General features: G+C 35.0%; 1 protein-coding gene and 1 non-coding gene across 8 annotated transcripts in view; one reads left to right on the top strand and one right to left on the bottom strand.

Moving 5' to 3' along the window:
* The window catches only part of LOC115520450 (serine/threonine-protein kinase TNNI3K), a 289743-nt gene that overhangs the window by 223706 nt on the left and 46563 nt on the right, over positions 1-19474 (bottom strand). The gene's annotated exons all lie outside the window — the stretch shown is intronic.
* Positions 11136-11239, top strand: LOC115522572. Its single transcript, XR_003971471.1, has one exon. It is a non-coding gene; the product is annotated as a U6 spliceosomal RNA (small nuclear RNA).

Genomic DNA, 19474 nt, shown 5'->3' with positions numbered 1-19474 from the left:
CAAAAAAATTTGTCTTATTGATGAGAAATCTTGGGAATAATCTTAAAAATAAGAACAAAGCCAAACGTAGAAGTAGAAATACTATAGAATATACAGAAGCAATGGACTTTCTCCTGTTAGATTCTCTGAGGAAGCTTTCCATAGGTCCTCTGTCTTTGGCTCTACAGAAAATTGATCAGGAGCTCAGTTTTGGTGTCAGCCAGTTTGGGTAAGATACTCTGATACTTAATAGTGGTGCGATTTGGTACAGATCATCTCATCTATTTGAGCCTCAGATTCTTCAATAAAGTTATGCAAGGATTAAATTAAATGGTGTAATAAGCAAAAGATATGACTAAAGTAAATTATTCATAAATATTAATTTCCTCAGCTCTCAGGTTAGAGCATCAAGTCTATCAACAGGATAGAGAGAGCAGCTTCCTACCAGATAGAAAAGGCAGTGAGATGTCCAGGAATCTAAATCATGCCTGATGCCATGTTTAAAGGCAAGGCAAGTCTAGCTGCAATGGGCACATCATTCATTGGGGCTGAATTTGTGGAGAAAGCTCAGGACTTGGGAGTTCTTAGTGCACTAAGATAGTCTAGCAGGTGGATTATTATCCTTTGGGTAAGGAGTTAACCTCAGAGAGACTTTAGAAGACAGGACTGAGGGTGCCTGTCCTCAGGGTGTCTCAATTGGTTAAGCATCCAACTCTTGATTTTGGCTCAGGTCATGATCTCAAGGTTGTGAGATGGAGCCCCACGTCAGGCTCCACTGGGCATGAAGCCTGCTTTAGATTTTCTCTTTCCCTTTTGCCCTTCCCTATCTCTCTCTCAAAACAAAACAAAACAAAACAAAACAAAACAAAACAAAACAAAAACTAGGACTGCAGGCTTAGAAAGAAATTTGACAAGATGGAGCTAGGAAAGGAGGAGCCTAAACATAAGGCCAGACCAGAAAATTGGTGTGAGGAAATTGTGACTCCAGGGCAATTTCAGACTGTGTCAGCCAGTTATTCATTTAGAAGCGCCTAATGCCTACTTGGTGCCAAGCCTGTGAGACAAACAGAGATGCCTGGTCCTGGATTTAATGAACTCATTGTCTAGGGTGACAGACAATATAGTGAGAGAAGTATGCTAGAGATAAACCTGGTGTTATGAGGCAAAGATGAGGCACTGGATTGGGGGAGTGACTTCTCCAGAGATAGTGCCTATATTGATTTGCTTAGAAGGCTTCATAGGAGCTATCCAAGAAAAAGGTAAAAGAAGTTCCAACTATATAAAGACTACAGAACTCCCAGTCTCTAGTGTCCACAAGAGTGAAACATTCTCAATTTCATAGGAAGAAATCAGGTAAAATGTGGCCAAGGCTGGTTTTTTTTTTTTTTTTTTTTTTTTTTGTTTTGTTTTGTTTTGTTTTGTTTTGTTTGTCTTTTTTTTTTTTAATGTATATGAAATTTATTGACAAATTGGTTTCCATACAACACCCAGTGCTCATCCCAAAAGGTGCCCTCCTCAATGGTCAAGGCTGTTTTGAATACTGTTTAGGTTCAGAATGGTTACTCTTCAAGCAGAACTGAGTCTTCTCAGGAACGCTCAAGTAGCCCAATGGGATGAACTAGGAAGACAGAGGCTAAGTAACTGAGGCAAGGAGAACAGGGACAATAATAGAGGAGTCAGTAGTAAAGCTGGGAAATACACACATAATCCCTGGCTCTCATCTTAGTTAAGATTACTCATTTCTCCTATTTGGAACTTTAATCAGTGACTAGTAAAATAGCCAGATATCATGGTCTCTTCTTTTCCTAATTCTCCCATCAAGGTAATGATGAAGACAGAAATGGCCAAAAAAGACCATTTGGTGAGGGGTAGCTAGGACACTTTGCCAATTAGAAAGTGGTCCAGAATAATTAGAGATTGATCTCTTATTCTAACCTGTCCTTATTACATCATTTAAAATCCATATGTTTATTTGGACAGAAAATGTATAAGACCTCATCACCATCTTTCAGTAAAGCTGCAAAGGCAAGAAGACCAGTCATAAATAACCTCAGTACAAGACACCCCATTTCTTTTTCTTTACATTTTATTTGTCCTTAACTCATCTTTACTGCGATTCCATGAACAAATTCTGTGATAGCCTTGTATCTTACATAAATATTGTCTCCCTAAACCCAAACCCCAAACCAGTCAATGCCATACATTGTAGGACATATATATCTTAGGATAGAGGATCACTGAGAAGCTAGAAGGACCTCCTGCTTCTGGTCTCTTAGGCGGGTAACTACTTACAACAAGCAAGATTGATGGTGATTTATCCTGTTTTTAATAATCTATAGAAGAGAGGTTCCACAAGTTCTCTGTATTTACATCTCCCTCTTGACATTCTTTTCATGGCCATATGTTTCATAAATTAAAAAAAAATAAATGAATGAATAAATGTATGTAAATCTTAACACAAGAAGTATAATAATCATATATCCTCAGAAAAGCTGTTCATCTTTTTAAAAAGTAAGGTAACAGGAAACTCCTACAATTTTATTTTATAAAGGCTGTTTATTTTATAAAGTTAGAGAGGCAAAAATTCGTATTTTTCTTTCAATTACTCATGATTAGGCCAGAATGCCATGAAGTTTGTAAATTCTTTCACAACACATACCTACACAAAATATATTGTATTTGTCATTGAGCAAAGACCTTTAGGTAAGGAACAGGGGATTTTCTATACACAAAATTTCAGTATTCAGAGAAGACCATTGAACAAAGAGACCAAAATTTCATGTTTAGACCCATGGCAAGACTCACTACCATTTACATGATAAAATATCTTAAGAATAAAGAAACCTCAAATTTGGTCCAGGTAACAGAAATTTTCTAATTATATTAAAAATAATTTACTGCCCTTGATACCTTCATAAAATGTGCCCTGGGAGTTTATTATGGAAAGAAAGGCTTGCATCCACTTTTGTCATGTTTTAAGTATTATATTCTGTGTTAATGTATTTTTAGCTATTTTCATAGAAAAACTAGGGGGTGTAACATATCTAATCCTAGTTCTCTGGAACAAAGGGGACTTAAAATTGGACTAATGACTTTTTGCTTTTCTTTCTTTCTTTCTTTCTTTCTTTCTTTCTTTCTTTCTTTCTTTTCTATGAGGGAAACTAATTAAGTAATAATTTAAAAAAAGAAAAAAAAAACCTTCACTGTGTGTGATAGATTTTTTTTTTCCCTGACAGCTAGAAGCCTACAACTTCTGAATTAATTTATCTGGTTATGAGAACTGAAAACTTATTTGAATAATTCAGTTTAACTCCTAGATTGCTCCACATTTGTGAAAGAAGAACAATGATTCAAAGTTATGTTTTCAAATATCAAACAGCTCTAAATTTACTATAGAGCATAGTTCAAAGACAATGAAGCTTGCACCTTGAAATTAATTGTGGGCAGGGACCGGGTGAGTGAGGAAATTTATCCAACAATAAACTAATCCACAACTTGAAACCTCTATCCTGAAAAGATACAATGTTTAGCAACTAAGTGATAGGAGTTGTCTAAAAGTTAGCCCTATTTTGTTTGTAGGTAAGGACAGAAAGCACAGTAAGGTGGTAGAGCTTTTACACTTGGCTATGTTGTATCTTCCCAGCTAGAAGGAGGTGCCTCATCACTGAAGCTAAATGAATAAGAGGTGTCATGTCACATAATTCAAGTAGGAGGGATGGCATATATGCGTGGGCTAGAAAGGAAAAGAGTTGATTTTCCATGATGTTACATGTAGTCAGCTCTCTCTTTAGAAGCTACTCAGAATTAACTTAGTGAAGGAGCATCTGGGAGTGGTATCAGCAAGAAAGCAGAATAGGAGGTACCAAGCTTTGTTCTCTTGCCCCATTCGTCTCCCTAAAAAATCCCAATGAACTATCCATGAAGGAAAATAGCCCTGGAAGGGCCCAGGGGCCAATTAAGAACCCGTGGCAACACAATGGAACTAAAAATGGGGAATAATCACACAAGTAGGATTGCTGGGGACACTGGCATACTTGAGATGTCTGGAGATGGCTAGGAGCAAAGAAGGTCAAAGTCCATCAGTATCAGCCATACGGCAAATGCCACTACGGTCTCCAGTGTTCTGCACTGAAGAGGACCCCAGTAGATTTTGCCCTGAGTATCTCAACAGCCTCTGAAGCATATGGCAGCCACAGACCCTCACAGCTTTCACAGTGGAGAAGCTCATAATGTTTACTCATGTGGACTCCAGTGGCCTATTCCAGAAAGGACACTAGCAGCTTTTGCCACCAAGGTAAACAACAGCCACTGTCACTGAAGACCCCTGGAGAAGGAGATATTGCTATGCACATCTAGTGACTCCTGCCCCAGAAGGAACTGCTACATGTTCTACCACCCTGGAACTGGGGCTTCCCCTTCTATCAACCCTGGACATGCACTGGAATCCAGAGCCACAGCCGCTCTACACATGCCTGCACTCCAGACCTATGGCAGCGTCATATGCATGTGTACCTCAGACTCCAGAGCCAGAGCCACAGTGAGCATGTCTGCTCCTCAAACCCCAGAGCCATGGCTGCTTGGAATATGCCTATTCTCTAGACGCAAGCTCCATGGTCACTCTGCAAGAACTCTTACCTAGAATGGCAAAGCCACTGCCACAGTGAGAATGCCCATAACCCAGATCCTGGAGCCAATATAGTTCCATTTGTGCTTGAGCTCTGGACCTCTAGCTCTACCAGGACTCCATGGACTCTAAGCTCTAGCATCTGATACTAGTGCCACGGTAACCACGAGTGCACTGATGGGCCAGACGTGATGCCAAGAGGGAGCCCCTTGGCCACAAATTCTCCCATGGGAGAAAAGAAAGATCAAAAGAATCCCAAAAGCCTTTGCACCAAAGAACCCAATAGCCATTGTTGCCACTGTGGATACCTACAAACTTGGCTGCTAAGTACCCCTACAATCTTCATCAATGCTGACCTTAGCTGACAGAGCTACAAGAAGAATACTTTCCTAAGCCCTCCTCAGAGATGGAACTGCCACACTACACCCAGCTGGCACCCTTGTGCTCACCTGTGGATGAAGGTCTTTCTCTACTTAAAGCAGTTCATAAATTCTAGAAGTGACTGCTCTGTCAAATGTGCACACATCAATGCAAGGCTACAAGAAACACAAAAAAATCAAGGAAACATGAAACAATCAAAGGAACACAATGACTTTCCAGTGATTACTATAAAGAAATAGAGATCTATGAATTGACAAAGAATTCAAAAAATTGTTTTAAGGACCTCAGCAAGCTACAAGAGAACATAGACAACTCAACAAAATCAGGAAAAACAATATATGAACAAAGTTAGAAGTTTCAAAAGGAGATAGAAATTATAAAAAAGAACCAAAGAGAAGTTCTGGAGCTGGAGAATACAATGAATGAAATGAAAAATACAATACATAGCATCCACAGCAGATTAAGTCAAGTAGAAGAATCTGTGAATATGGAAAAAAATATTTGAAATTACTGAATTAGAAAAACAAAAAGATAAATGAATGAAACAGAGGGAAGAAAGTCTATGGGATTTATGGAATACCATCAGAAAGAAAAGCACACATTATGGGAACCCAAAAGGAAAAAAGAAAAGGAGAGAGAGAGAGAGACAGAGAGACAGAGAGAGACAGAGAGAAGGGGCAGAAAGGTAATTTAAAAGAAACCTTGGCCAAAAACTTTCCCAAATCTGAGGAGAGATACTGATATCTAGGTACAGGGAGCTCAGTGGCCCTCAAACCGATGCCACGGAAGAAGACTTGATAAAAACACATCACAATAAAACTGTCAAAACTGAAAAAAAAAATCAGAGAATTCTGAAAGCAGCAAGAGAAAAGAAATTCATCCCATCTCATACAAGGGAACCTCCATATGACTACCAGTAAATTTCTCAGCAGAAACCTTGCAGACCAGGACAGAGTGGGAGGATATATTCCGAGTGCTGGAAAAAAAAAAATAAAACAACAACAACAACAACAAAAATTGCTTAAAAGACATAATCTACCAAAACATAAACAAGAAAAAAAAACAGATGATCTGAATAGGCTTGTATCTATTAAAGAATTTGAGTAAAAGCTTAATAAACTTCCCAAACAGAAAGCATCAGATTCAGATGGGTTCACTGGTGAATTCTATCAAAATTTAAGGAAGGAATTATATCAATTCTCTACAATTTCTTTCAGACAAAAGAGGGAAAGGGAATAGATCCTAACTCATTCTATGAATCCAGCGTTACCCTAATACTAAAACCAAACACATTACAAAAAAAGAAAACTATAGACCAATATCTCTGATAGATATGAAAATCCTCAACAAAAAATAGGGAAATAAATAAAAAACACATAAAAATAACTATACACTACAACCAAGTGGTATTTATTCTAGATATGCAAACCTGGCTCAAAATTTGAAAACCAATTACTGTAATCCATCACACCAACAGAATAAAAAAGAAAAACCACTTCATATCAATAGATGTAAAAAAGCATTTAACAAAATGCAGTACTCATTCAAAACAAAAAGTCTTAGAAAATTGCAATAGAGGAAAACTTTCTCAACTTGATAATGACTATCCACAAAATATCTACATCTAACATCATATGAATGATGAGAAAAATCAAAGCTTTCCCACTAAGATTAGTTACAAGGCAACAATGTCCTCTCTCATTATGCCTGTCAACACTGTATGGGAACTCCTTGCTAATGCAATAAGGTAAGAAAAGAAATAAAAGTGTACAGATTGGTAAGGAAGCTATATATCTATAAAGCTATGTTTACAGATGACATGATTATCCAAGTGGAAATTCTGAAAGAATCAACAAAAAATTCCTAAAATTAATCAGCAATTATGCCAGGTTGCAAGGTACAAGGTTACAAGGTACAAAAGTCAGTTGCTTTCTTATATACCAAAAATGAACAAGTAAAATTTGAAATGAAAAAACACAGTATCATTTACATTAACATAAAATACTTAAGTATAAATCTAACAAAACATATACAAGATCTATATGAGGAAAACTACAAAATACTGATAGACAAAATAAAAAAAACTAAATAAATAGATATTTCAGGTTCAAGTAAGAAGACTAAATATGTTAAGATATCAGTTTTTCCCTACTTGTTCTATAGATTCAATGCAATCCCCATCAAAATCCCAGAAAGTTATTTTATAGATATTTACAGACTGATTTTGAAGTTTATATAGATAGGCTACTGTGATAGCCAACACAATATTGAAGAAGAACAAAGTTAGAAAATTGATACTACTAAAGCATCAATCATTTCTATAAAACTACAGTAATCAAGATAGTGGTATTAACAAAACAGTACATAAGTAGATCAACAGAACAGAAAAGGGAGACCAAAAATATACAGACATGAATAAAGTCAACGGATATCTGACAAAGGGGCAAAGGCAATACTATGGAGCAAAGATGTCTTTTCAACAAATGGTTCTGGAACAAATGGACATCCACATGCAAATGAAAATGAATCTAGATACAAACCTTACAGCCCTCACAAAATTAATTCAAAATGGATCTATGACCTAAGATAACCTAGGAACAAACCTAGATGAACTTGAATATAGTGGTTCCTTTTTATATACAACACTGAAGACATGATTTATGAAAGAGATAATTGCTGAGCTGAACTTCATTAAAATGAAAAACTTCTGTTCTATGAAAGGCAATATCAAGAAAATTAGAAGACAATCTACAGACTGGGAGAGAATGTCCGCAAAAGACAAATCTGATAAAGGACTTTTATTCAAAATACAGGAGAACTCTTAGAACCCAACAATAAGAAAATGAAAAATTGATTAAAAAAATAGGCCAAAGACCTTAATAAGCACATCACCAAAGAAGACATATATATAAGATATATATATATATATCTTATATATATGTATCTTATATATATCTTATATATATCTTATATATATATGTCATATATATCTTATATGATATATAAGATGCTTCACATCATATGTCACCAAGGAAATGCAAATTAAAACAACAATGAGATACCAATATACATCTATTAGAATGGCCAAAATCCACCACCAAACTCTGGTGAGAATGTGGAACAACAGGATCTCTCAGACATTGTTGATGGGGATACAAAATGGCATAATCATTTTGGAAGATAGTTGGGCAGTTTCTTACAAAACTAAACACATTCTTACTATATGATTCAGCAATCATACTCCTTACTATTTACCTTAAGGAAGTGAAAACTTATGCCCACACAAAAACTGGCACACAGATGTTTATAGTAGATTTATTCATAATTGCCAAACTTAGAAGTGACTAAGATGTCCTCCAGTAGGTAAATAATAAATAAACTCTACTACATCCAGACAATGGAATATCATTCACTGCTAGAAATTGATCTATCAAGCCATGAAAAGACAAAGAGGAACCTGAAATTCATATTACAACGTGAAGGAAGGTCTTGAAAAGATACAAACTGTACAGTTCCAGATATATGACATTCTGGAAAAGGCAAAACGATACAGAAAATTAAAAGACTGGTGATTGTCAAGGGTGGGAAGTGGGAAAGAGACAAATAGGCAGAACACAGGATTTTTAGGTCAGGGAAGATACTCTATATGATGTAAAGATGGACATACATCATTAAACATTTGTCCACCCCCAAAGAATGTACACCACCACAAGTGAATCCAAAGGTAAATTATAGACTTTATGTGATTTATGATGTGCCAATGTAGGTTCATTCTTTGTAAAAAGTGTACTAGTCTGATGAATTATGTTGATAATGTGGGAGGATATGCATCTGTGGGGGGCAGAGGGTGTATAGGAAATTTCTGTACTTTTCTCTTAACTCTGTTGTAAATCTAAAACTGCTCTAAAAAATTAAGTCTTAATAAAAAAAATAAGCAAGACACAAGTATATGCTGCCTATTAATAGACTCACACATAGGCTGAAAGTGAAGAGGTGGAAAAAGATATTCCGTGCAAATGGAAAGCAAAGACAAGCAGGGGTAGCTATACTTATACCAGACAAAATAGACTTCATGTCAAACCTGTAACAAGAAACAAAGGAGATCATTATATTATGATAAAAGTATTAATTCAAGAGAATAAAATAATTATGAATACATATGCACCCAATATTGGAGCATCTAAATATATAAAGCAAATGTTAACAGCTCTTAAGGGAAAAATTGACAGAAATTCAATAATAATAAAGGACTTTAATACTCCACTTTCAACAATGAATGGATCATCCAGACCAAAAATCAATAAGGAAATATTGTACTTGAAATATGTTTTAGACCAAATGGAGCTAACTGACATGCACAGAACATGCCATCAAATAGCAACACAATATATTCTCCTCAAGCACAATGGAACATTCTGTAAGAAAAATCATAATGTTAGGTCACAATGTAAATCAGATGTTAGGTCACAGTATAGAAATCATATCACACATCTATTCTGATCAAAATAGTATGAAAATAGAAAGTAATAACTGGAGTAAAACTAAAAAGAGAATCACAAAATTTGGAAATAAAACAACGTATTCCTGCAAAACCAAAGGGTGAAAGAAGAAATCAAAAGGGAAGTATCTTGAAAGCAACAAAGTGGAAATATACCATAGCAAAACTTACAGGATGCAGCAAAAGCAGTTCTAAGAAGGCTAATATGATAAATGTCTACATTAATAAAAAAGAAAGATCTCAAATAAAATCCTAAGTTTATATTTCAAGACACTAAAAAAAGAACAATAAAAAAACTCATAGTTGGCAAAAGGAAGAAAATACAACAGACCAGAGGAGAAATAAATGAAATAGAGACTAGAAAAACAATAGAAAATATCAATGAAACTAAGGGTGGTTTTAAAAAAAAGATAAACAAAATGGGTAGATCCTTAGGTAGGTTAATTATGAAAAAAAGCTTGAAGATGCAAATAAAGTCAACAATAAAATAAGAAACATTACAACTGATACCATAGAAAAACAAAGCATCATGAGACGTTATTATGAACAATTATATACCAACAAATTAAATAAATTCCTAAGAAGATACAACCTACCAAGACTGAATATTGAGGAAATAGAAAATCAGAACAGACCAATAATGAGAAAGGAAATGGAATCAGTAATTAAAGCCTCACAATAAACAAAAGTCCAGGACCAGATAGTTTCACAGGTGAATTCTGAATATTCAAAGAATTAATACCAGTCCTTCTCAAAGAGAAGAGGGAAGACTCCAAAACTATTTTATGAGGCCAGCACTACCCTGATACCAAAAACTAGTTAAGGACATTAAAAGAAAAGAAAATTAATGCTTAATATCCCAGATGAATATGCACGCCAAAAATCCTCAAAAAAATATGATCAAACCTAATTCAATAGCATGTTAAAATAATCATATACTATGATCAAGTGGGATTTGTCACTCATATGCAAGAATGGTCCAACATACAGAAATCCATGAATGTGATACACTGCATTAACAAAATAAAAGATAAAAATCATATGATCATATCAGTATATGTAGAAAAAGCATTTGACAAAATTTGGTATCCCTTCCTTGTAAAATCTCTTAATATTTAGGTAGAGAGGGAATGTACCTCAACATAATAAAGGCCATATATGACAAGTTTACACCTAATGTCATACTTAATGGTGAAGGGCTGAAAGTTTTTCTTTTATGATCAGGAACAAGACAAGGATGCCCAATTTTGTTCAATATAATAGTGGAAGTCCCATCAAAGAAATTTAGCAAGAAAAAGAAATAAATAAAAGGCATCCAAATCAGAAAGAAAGAAGTAAAATTGTCTCTGTTTGTAGATGACATGATCTTATCTAGATCCACCAAAATCTGTTAAAAATAATAAATAAATCAATAGAGATGCTCAATACAAAATCAACATACAAAAATTAGTTGTACAAAAATCTTAAGATACAAATAAATGCAAAGATATCCACTGTTCATGGATTGGAAGAATTAAAATTGTTAAAATATCCATACTACCCAAAATAGCACACACATTCAATGTAATCCCTATCAAAATTCCAATAGCATTTTACACAGAAATAGAAAAAAAAAAAAACAATTTATATGGAAACCACAAAAGCGCTCAGATAGTACTCACTTCAGTAGCACATAGAATAAAACTGGAATGATACAGAGACTAGTGTGGCTCCTGTGCAAGAATGACATGCATATTTGTGAAGTGTTTCAGATTTTTAATTATTGAATCACTATATTGTACACCTGAAAGTAATATAACACTATATGTTAACTCTACTGGAATTAAAAGAAAAAAGAGCCTAGATAGCTAAAGCAATCTTGAGCAAGAAGAACAAAGTTGGAGGCATCACACTTGTTGCTTTCAAATTATATTATAAAGTGATAAAAATCAAAACACTATGGTACTAGTTTAAAAACAGATATTTAGACCATTGGAACAGAATAAAAAGCCCAGAAATAAAACCATGCATATGTATTCAACTAATCTTTGACAAAGTTGCCAAGAATACACAATGTGGAAAGTTTCTTCAACAAATTATTTTGGGAAGACTAGATATCCACATACAAAAAAAAAAAAAAAAGAAAGAAAAGAAAAGAAAAGAAAAAGAAAAAGGATGCATATTTCATACTACCCGTAACATTTAACTGAAAATGGATGAAAGCCTTAAATGAAGACATGAAATTCCTAGAAGAAAACACAGGGGAAAACTTCCTTGACATTACTCTTGGCAATAATTTTTTTTTTTTTTTTTTTTTTTTTTTTTTTTGCAGGGGGGGATTTGACACCAAAAGCACAGATAACAAAAGCAAAAATAAATGAAGCAGACAGTATGAAACTTAAAGGTTTTTGCATAACCAAAGAAACAATGAACAAAATGAAAAGGCAGCTTATGGAATAGAAGATAGTATCTTCAAAACATATGTCTCACAAGAGATTAATATCCAAATTACATAAAGAACTCATAAAACTAAACAGCAAAAAAATTCAAAGAAGTCCATTTAAATATAGGCAAAGGACCTGAAAGATATTTTTTATAAAGAAGACACACAAATAGACAACACGTGCATAAAAGATGCTCAACATCACTAATCATAAGAGAAACACACATCAAAACTACAGTGAGATACTACAATGAGATACTACCTCATAGTAATAGTATGACTATTACCAAAAGTCAAAAATAAGTGTTGGTGAGGAAGTAGAGAAAAGGGAGCACTTGTATGCTATTGGTGGGAATGTAAACTGGAACAGCAATTACAGAAAACAGTATGGAGTTTCCTCATAAAGTTAAAAAAAGTATCATATGATCCAAAAATGTCACATACGAGTATATAGCCAAAGAAAATAAAGTCACTATGTCAGATTGGTAGCTGTACTATGAGTTCATTACAGCATTATTCACAGTGGTCAAGATATGGAACAACTTAAGTGCTCACTAACAGATATATGAAATATGACATACATATGTAATGAAATATTATCTGGCTTTTTTTTAAAAAGTGGAAATCCAAGGGCTTTCCTTGGGTGGCTCACTAGGTTAAGCATCCAACTTTGGCTCAGGTCATGATCTCACTGTCTGTGAGTTTGAGCCCCGCATTGAGCTCTGTTGCTGACAGCTCAGAGCCTGGAGCCTGCTTTTGATTCTGTGTCTCCCTCTCTCTCTGTCCCTCCCCTGCTTGTGCTCTCTCTCTTTCTCAAAAATAAATAAACATTAAAATAAATTTAAAAAGTAAATCCTGCCATTTGTGACAAATGAATGCACCTAGAAGACACTATGCTAAGTGACTTAAACCAGGCACAGAAAGACAAATACTGCATGATCTCACTTACAAGTGGACTTAAAAAAAAAAAAAAAAAAAAAAAATCGAACTCAATGTAACAGAGGGTGGAGTACTGGTTACAGGGTTGGAGGAAGGGTTGGAGGAGATAGGAAGATGTTGTTCAGGGCTAACAACCTGCGGTTAGATGATGAATAAATTCTGGGCAGCCAATATACAGTATGATGACTATAGTTAATAATAATGTATTATACACTTGAAATTTGCTAAGAGAGTAGATCTCAAGTGTTTTTACCATGAAGAAAATTGTAACTATGAGAGGTGATGAATATGTTCGTTAGCTTGACTGTAGTAATCATTACACAATGCATATATACATTCAAAACATCATGTTGTACAACCTAAATATATACAATTTTTATTTGTCAATAATACCTTAATAAAGCTGAAAAAAATCTGCATAGCAAGACCTACCTGGGGATCTCACTTAGCCAGTCCCAAAATAACTGTTTCTAATGCAGCAAAAGAGACTTGGTGACATATTGCTTAAACATTTGCAGCTTGTCGGTATCTTTTCAAAACTTCTCCTCTGATTTAAACCCCGTGCTTTCCAAAAACCAGTCATATTTCATTCCCAAACTGATAATATTAGTTTCCTGTTTATTTTATGTATATAATTTATAGGGGTATTAATAAAAACTAATGAAATATAAGTAGAAAAAAGTAGTAAAAAACTTAGTGGTATTTCATATTCCGATTACTATATTTTAAATTGTTTATTCAAAAGAAACTAAAGCAATAAATTGTATCTAATTCATTAACAAGTATTATGTAAGCAAGAAAGAGTTTCCTGAATACCAACTTAGGGACTTGCATGTAAAGAAAATCTTTGGCTTCATATTTAAAGTGTGACAAACTGGGGCACCTGGGCGTCCAGCTTCGGCTCAGGTCATGATCTCGTGGTCCGTGAGTTCGAGCCCCGTGTCGGGCTCTGTGCTGACAGCTCAGAGCCTGGAGCCTGTTTCAGATTCTGTGTCTCCCTCTCTCTCTGACCTTCCCCCATTCATGCTCTGTCTCTCTCTGTCTCAAAAATGAATAAATGTTAAAAAAATAAAAAAAAATAAAGTGTGACGAATAAATGTGTATTTATGTTAAAATGAAAATAAAATATTCAACTATGGTATGTATTTTTAATACAAGTTCTCTCTTTTACCAATGTTTTTTCAATTAGCCAATTAATTGTAGGTCCTGATCACTTAAGATAAGAGGGCTTTCTAATGTCTGAAGAATGTATTACCCAAGATGCCAGGAGTATTGCTGGGCTAACAGCACAGCCCTCAGCTCTCTGCCCTCTCTGGAGATCTCCCTTGGCCAAAGAGAGCTGCCCTGTCACTAGAATCTAACGACTGGTTATTTTGCCAGTATAAAGGCCCAGGCTCCTCATTCCAACTTGGAAAACTCTCAAAGGTCATCCCAGCTTCAGAGTTCTCTCTGGATTGACTGAGCTCTTACTGAGACTGCATCACAGTCCAATCTCTCCCCAGCTCAGTCCTGCTTCCTCCGTTCTCCCTTGGTGTGGATTCTGAAGGCATGTTCCAATAAACATCCTGATCCCTAATGTCTGTGTGACTCTGCTTCCTGTGAGTCCCACAGTAGGCTTCTACAGTGCTTTCACCCTAATCTGGCTTTCAAAGAGCATCTAACCACTTGCAGCCTGCCTGAGAATCAATGTCAAAGTTGAAGATCTGACTTAAAAACTATCCAGAGATACAGTCCCCGCTTGCTTTCTATCTCTTTCTCACTTCCAAATCCTTTATCCATGTCTCCTCTTCCTGTGGAGGCCCACAGAAATGGATATCTGATATGTTACTTCTATATACTATAACTTTCATTATATCCCATTACCCTATCATTGTAATAAATAAGTATAATATGGTAATAGTCACTGCTGCAATAAGTGGATCCACAAATTTATGTTTCAAACCCAGTAGAAGTTCATTTCTTGCTCATTTACTAATAATCACTAGGTAAACAAGTTGGCATGGAGCCTTCTTCCACACAGTTGTTTAGAAGTTTCTGCTATTTTCACCAAATGTTTCCCAAGGTTCCTCTAAGAGCTGGCTTCATTCCAGTCAACAAGAAAAGAAAAAAGTGTATGCAGAGAAAGCTGTGAAGATTTTGGAGGCCACACTTGAAAATGATGTACCTCACTTTCATTGAGTGCTCAGTTTGAGGTCAAACCAAACCACAAGTAAGAGTGGGGAATGTAGTCTTCCTGAACATCCAGGAAGGCGAATACAGATTTTGGTGAGCAGCTCTGTCACACTAGGGTCATCCAAAAGTTTCATGTCCTAGGACACAATGGGTTAATTCTCCACACTCAACTCTTTCTGGGACTTGTAAATGATCTATGAATTTGAACTCACCTTCTGTTATACCCCCTCTCTGTATGAGCATTTAATGTGATTGATGCTATTGATTTCTTTTATGTTCTTACATTTTCTAGAATTATCTAGGTTACTCCTAATTCCTTATATCACTCCTTACTAACACAGATAAGAGAGAAATGTGTACATATTTTATTTTTTAAGCAGTTTTATTGAGGTATAATTTATATACAAAGAACTGCACATACTCAATGGTTACAATTTGATGAATTTGGACATACGCAAATACACGTTTACTGTCACTGCAATCACAAAAAGAGACAAGAGACAAAGAGACATCAAACTAAAAAGTTTTTGCATGGCAAAGGAAACAATTCAAAAAATGAAAAGGCAACCTACAGAATAGGAGAAAATATTTGTAAACCATATAGCTGATAAGGGACTAATTTCCAAAATATATAAGGATCTCCTACAACTCAGTAACACGAAAACCCAAGCAACCTATTAAAAAATGGGCAAAGGACTTGGACAGACATTTTTCCAAAGAAAACATACACACACCCAGCATGAATATGAAAATATGCTCAATATCAGTAACTATCAGGGAAATGCAAATAAAAACCACAATGAAATGTCACCTCACATTTGTTAGGATAGCTTTTATTTATTTATGTATGTATGTATGTATGTATGTATGTATTTATTTATTGTTTTTTAAAGAGAGAGAGAGAGAGAGAGAGAGAGAGAGAGCACGCACAAGCATGAGTGGAGAGGGGTAGATGGAGAGGGCATGATAGAAGCTTAAGCAGGCTCCATGCTCAGCACAGAGCCCCATGCAGGGCTTAGCCTCATGATGGTGAGTTCATGACCTGAGCAGAAATCAACCGACTGAGCTACCCAGGTATCCCTAGAATAGCTATTATTTAAAAAAAAAAAGTGTTGGTGAAGTTGTGAAAAAATAGGAACCCTATACAGTGTTGGCAGAATACAAAATGGCACAGCAGTCATGCAAAACACTATAGATATTCCTCAAAACATTAAAAATGGAAATACCAAATGATCCAGCAATACCACTTCTGGATATTTCAAAATAATTGAAATCAGAACCTCAAACAGATATTAGCACTCCCATGTTTATTGCAGCATTACTTACAATAGCCAATATATGGAAATGAACTAAGAATCCACTGAAAAATAAATAAAGACAATGTGGTAATGGATATACAGCAGAACATTATTTAGCCATAAAAAAATTCTGCCATTTGCAACAACATTCATAAATGTAGCGGACATGATGCTACAGGAGATAAGCATCACAGGACAAATACTGCATGAGTCCTTTCATATGAGGTATATAAAATAGTCAAATTTTTTAAGTGGAGAGTACAACAGTGGCTGCTGGAGGCTGTTGGGTTGGAGAAATCGGGAGTTGCTGTTTAATGGGTATAAAGTTTCAGTTATGCTAGTTGAATAAATTCTAGAAACATAAATTCTGTATAACATACTGCCTAGAGTTAACAATACGGTACTGTATACTTCAAAATTTGTTAAGAGGGTAGATGTCACATTAAATGTTCTTACCAAATGTCAAACAAAACAAAGGGAATACGTGTGCATTTTATAGTCATATCTTTAACAGAATTCCTGTATACATTTCCATAGAAATGCACAATCACACATTGTCAGCATATTTATAAAGAATAAAAGAAACAGAACCTGCATATGTCAATACCAATCATGGTTCTAGGCTCTTTAGTTACATTTATTCCTCACAACAACATAAAAAGTAAATCCTGTTATGATTATGTTAGAGAGAAAGAAATTTAGGGTTAGAGATAAAGTATTCGCCCCACCCCTACTCAGTTAAACCTAAATTTTCTGGTCTCCAGAGCATACCTACACTTTTAATCAATAGATGTGTTGCCTCATGACTGGTGTCTGCTAGAAACTGGGATGGGACTTATAAATAATCATGCTCAATTCTATTCCAACATCTTAGTTGGAGCTGGTCTTATCTAACCTAGAAAACCAAAGCTTTGGGGTAAGATTTCAGTGCTCTATGTTCTTCTCCAGGCACTCTCCCTGACAAATCATTTATGCACTTTAATCTTCACCTTTAATACCTTTAATACTGAGATGACAATTCTGTAATTCCACTCAAGGAGTTTCAATCAGGAACAGTAACAAACATTGGCTGCAGGTCAGATATGAGTTTTGTTAAAAGAAAACACATATAAAGCTGAGATATGATTTGGCTATTTAATACACTGTGAAATTTAGGACTTTGTTAATGTGTTAGGTTTACACAGAATTGTTTATATTTCCCCACATATACCATGATGTTTCTTACACTATTTTTCCCACCTTGAATGTTCCCACACCCAGTAGGGTGACTTAGTTTCCGCATTTATAAAATGAGGATAATAATATCACCCATCTTGTGGAGTTATAATGAGAATATAAAGAGATAATGTAAAGTGCTTAGAAAACAACTGGCATATTGAAAACACTCAATAAAAGTTATTTTCATAGAGAGGGAGCTTAATCTATGCTATAATTTACTTCCCAATAGTTTGGCCAATGACATACTATTAGTATAGAAATATACTGTATCAAAAATGTCTTTCAAATTGCTAAAGTTTACTTATTTGATACATAGCTTATTAAAATATTGGCCTCACACTAGCAACCTGATAAAATAGCAAGATAAATAGGATTACACACCTATACATTGATAAATTATCTAAACATAAAATATACTTTAATGCTCTGCCATAAAGGTGCAAAAGCCAGTAAGCATCCAAACACATTAAGGTCATCACTGGTCAACACACTTCAAGTTATAGGCTGCCACATTTATGATGACAAGTAATTTGATATGTTTCACAAAATCAATAATTTAAGAGGTACTTTATTTCTGCTTTTCTCCCCCTCTCTCCCGTTTTTCAGAGGACCACACTCTGTGTCTTTCCACATCTGATATATTTCAGAAAGAATAATATCAAGTCTTAATTTAAAATGAGTGATGTAGTACAGAGTTTTAGACCATATATCTATTCAAAGCTGTCAGTTTCCTTTCACCACTTTTCCTATATTCTAAAAACAAATTTAAATTAAACATAGATCAACAATAAATCTGCCAGTTTCTGTCTTATTTATGGCACTTTTAGAAGAGATACTGATGTTCTTTTATAAGCCAAGATGGACACTTTCTCATTCCTTCAGAATTAAAATTAAAACATCTAAAATATTTTATAGAATTTTATTAACCAAGAGATGTCTACTATTTTGCTGATCTTAATATTATTCCTTCATGTGTCCCCCTGTAAGATACAGGGAAGCATGTTCTATGTAGTAGAAGGGAGAAGAGCCTCAGTTTTCATTGCCCAAACTTGATAAGTACAAAACTATAATATGATTTGAAGATTTAAAAGGAGAGAAAGGTACAGTAGGGGAAGATTTCGCTGAATACCTAGGACCTGATCTATTCCAGATACATGTTATCTCTAAAATTTTACATGATTTAACTCCCAAAGCTGAATGATCAAGAAATTAGAATATATAGCATGATGAAAATTATAATAATCAAACAGCAGTTGTGCATTTATATTTAAATGCAGCACACACACACATTACCATTTATTACCTAAAAATGTTCTTCTTCAAAACTGTATAAATGACCAAGAGCCCTCACATCTCATTACAATCATTCATTATTATTTGTACTATCTGACCATACTATGATGTTTGAGTCTCTATGACAACAATATGAGGTTATCTGCTGTGTGTGTCCATCTTCTACTCTGAATAGATATGTCTATTGTGATTATCTATGCCTAGTTACCACTGTATGCTGGGTGTGTGGGAGGCAAACAACCTGTTGCTATTCCACAGGAATTCCAGTTGAGATAAACCATAGTAGAAGCACCAAACTTAAGAATTCTCATCCACACTTGAACCTGATTTACTTGAGGAGATCCTGGAATTTGAGCATGATGTGGTAATAGAATGTGGCTTTTGGAGGGGTATTGGAGGGGTTAAGTATATTTTGAATATAGGTAAATATTGAAGTATATATATTAAAGTAAATAAATGACAAAAAAAGGACCCATAGCTGTAATATCACCCAAATGGACAATCTGATTTTAAAATTTATAATGGATGTAGGGCACCTGGGTGGCTCAGTTGGTTAAGCGTCTGACACTTGGCTTCAGTACAGGTCATGATCTATCAGTTCATGAGTTTGAGCCCTGCATCAGGTTCTGTGTGGACAGTGTGGAGCCTGC

This window comes from Lynx canadensis, chromosome C1 (genome assembly GCF_007474595.2).
Source record: "Lynx canadensis isolate LIC74 chromosome C1, mLynCan4.pri.v2, whole genome shotgun sequence".
NCBI classification, from domain to species: Eukaryota; Metazoa; Chordata; class Mammalia; order Carnivora; family Felidae; genus Lynx; species Lynx canadensis.
Note: the sequence above shows the minus strand (reverse complement) of the source record. Positions and strands in the feature narration are given on the sequence as shown.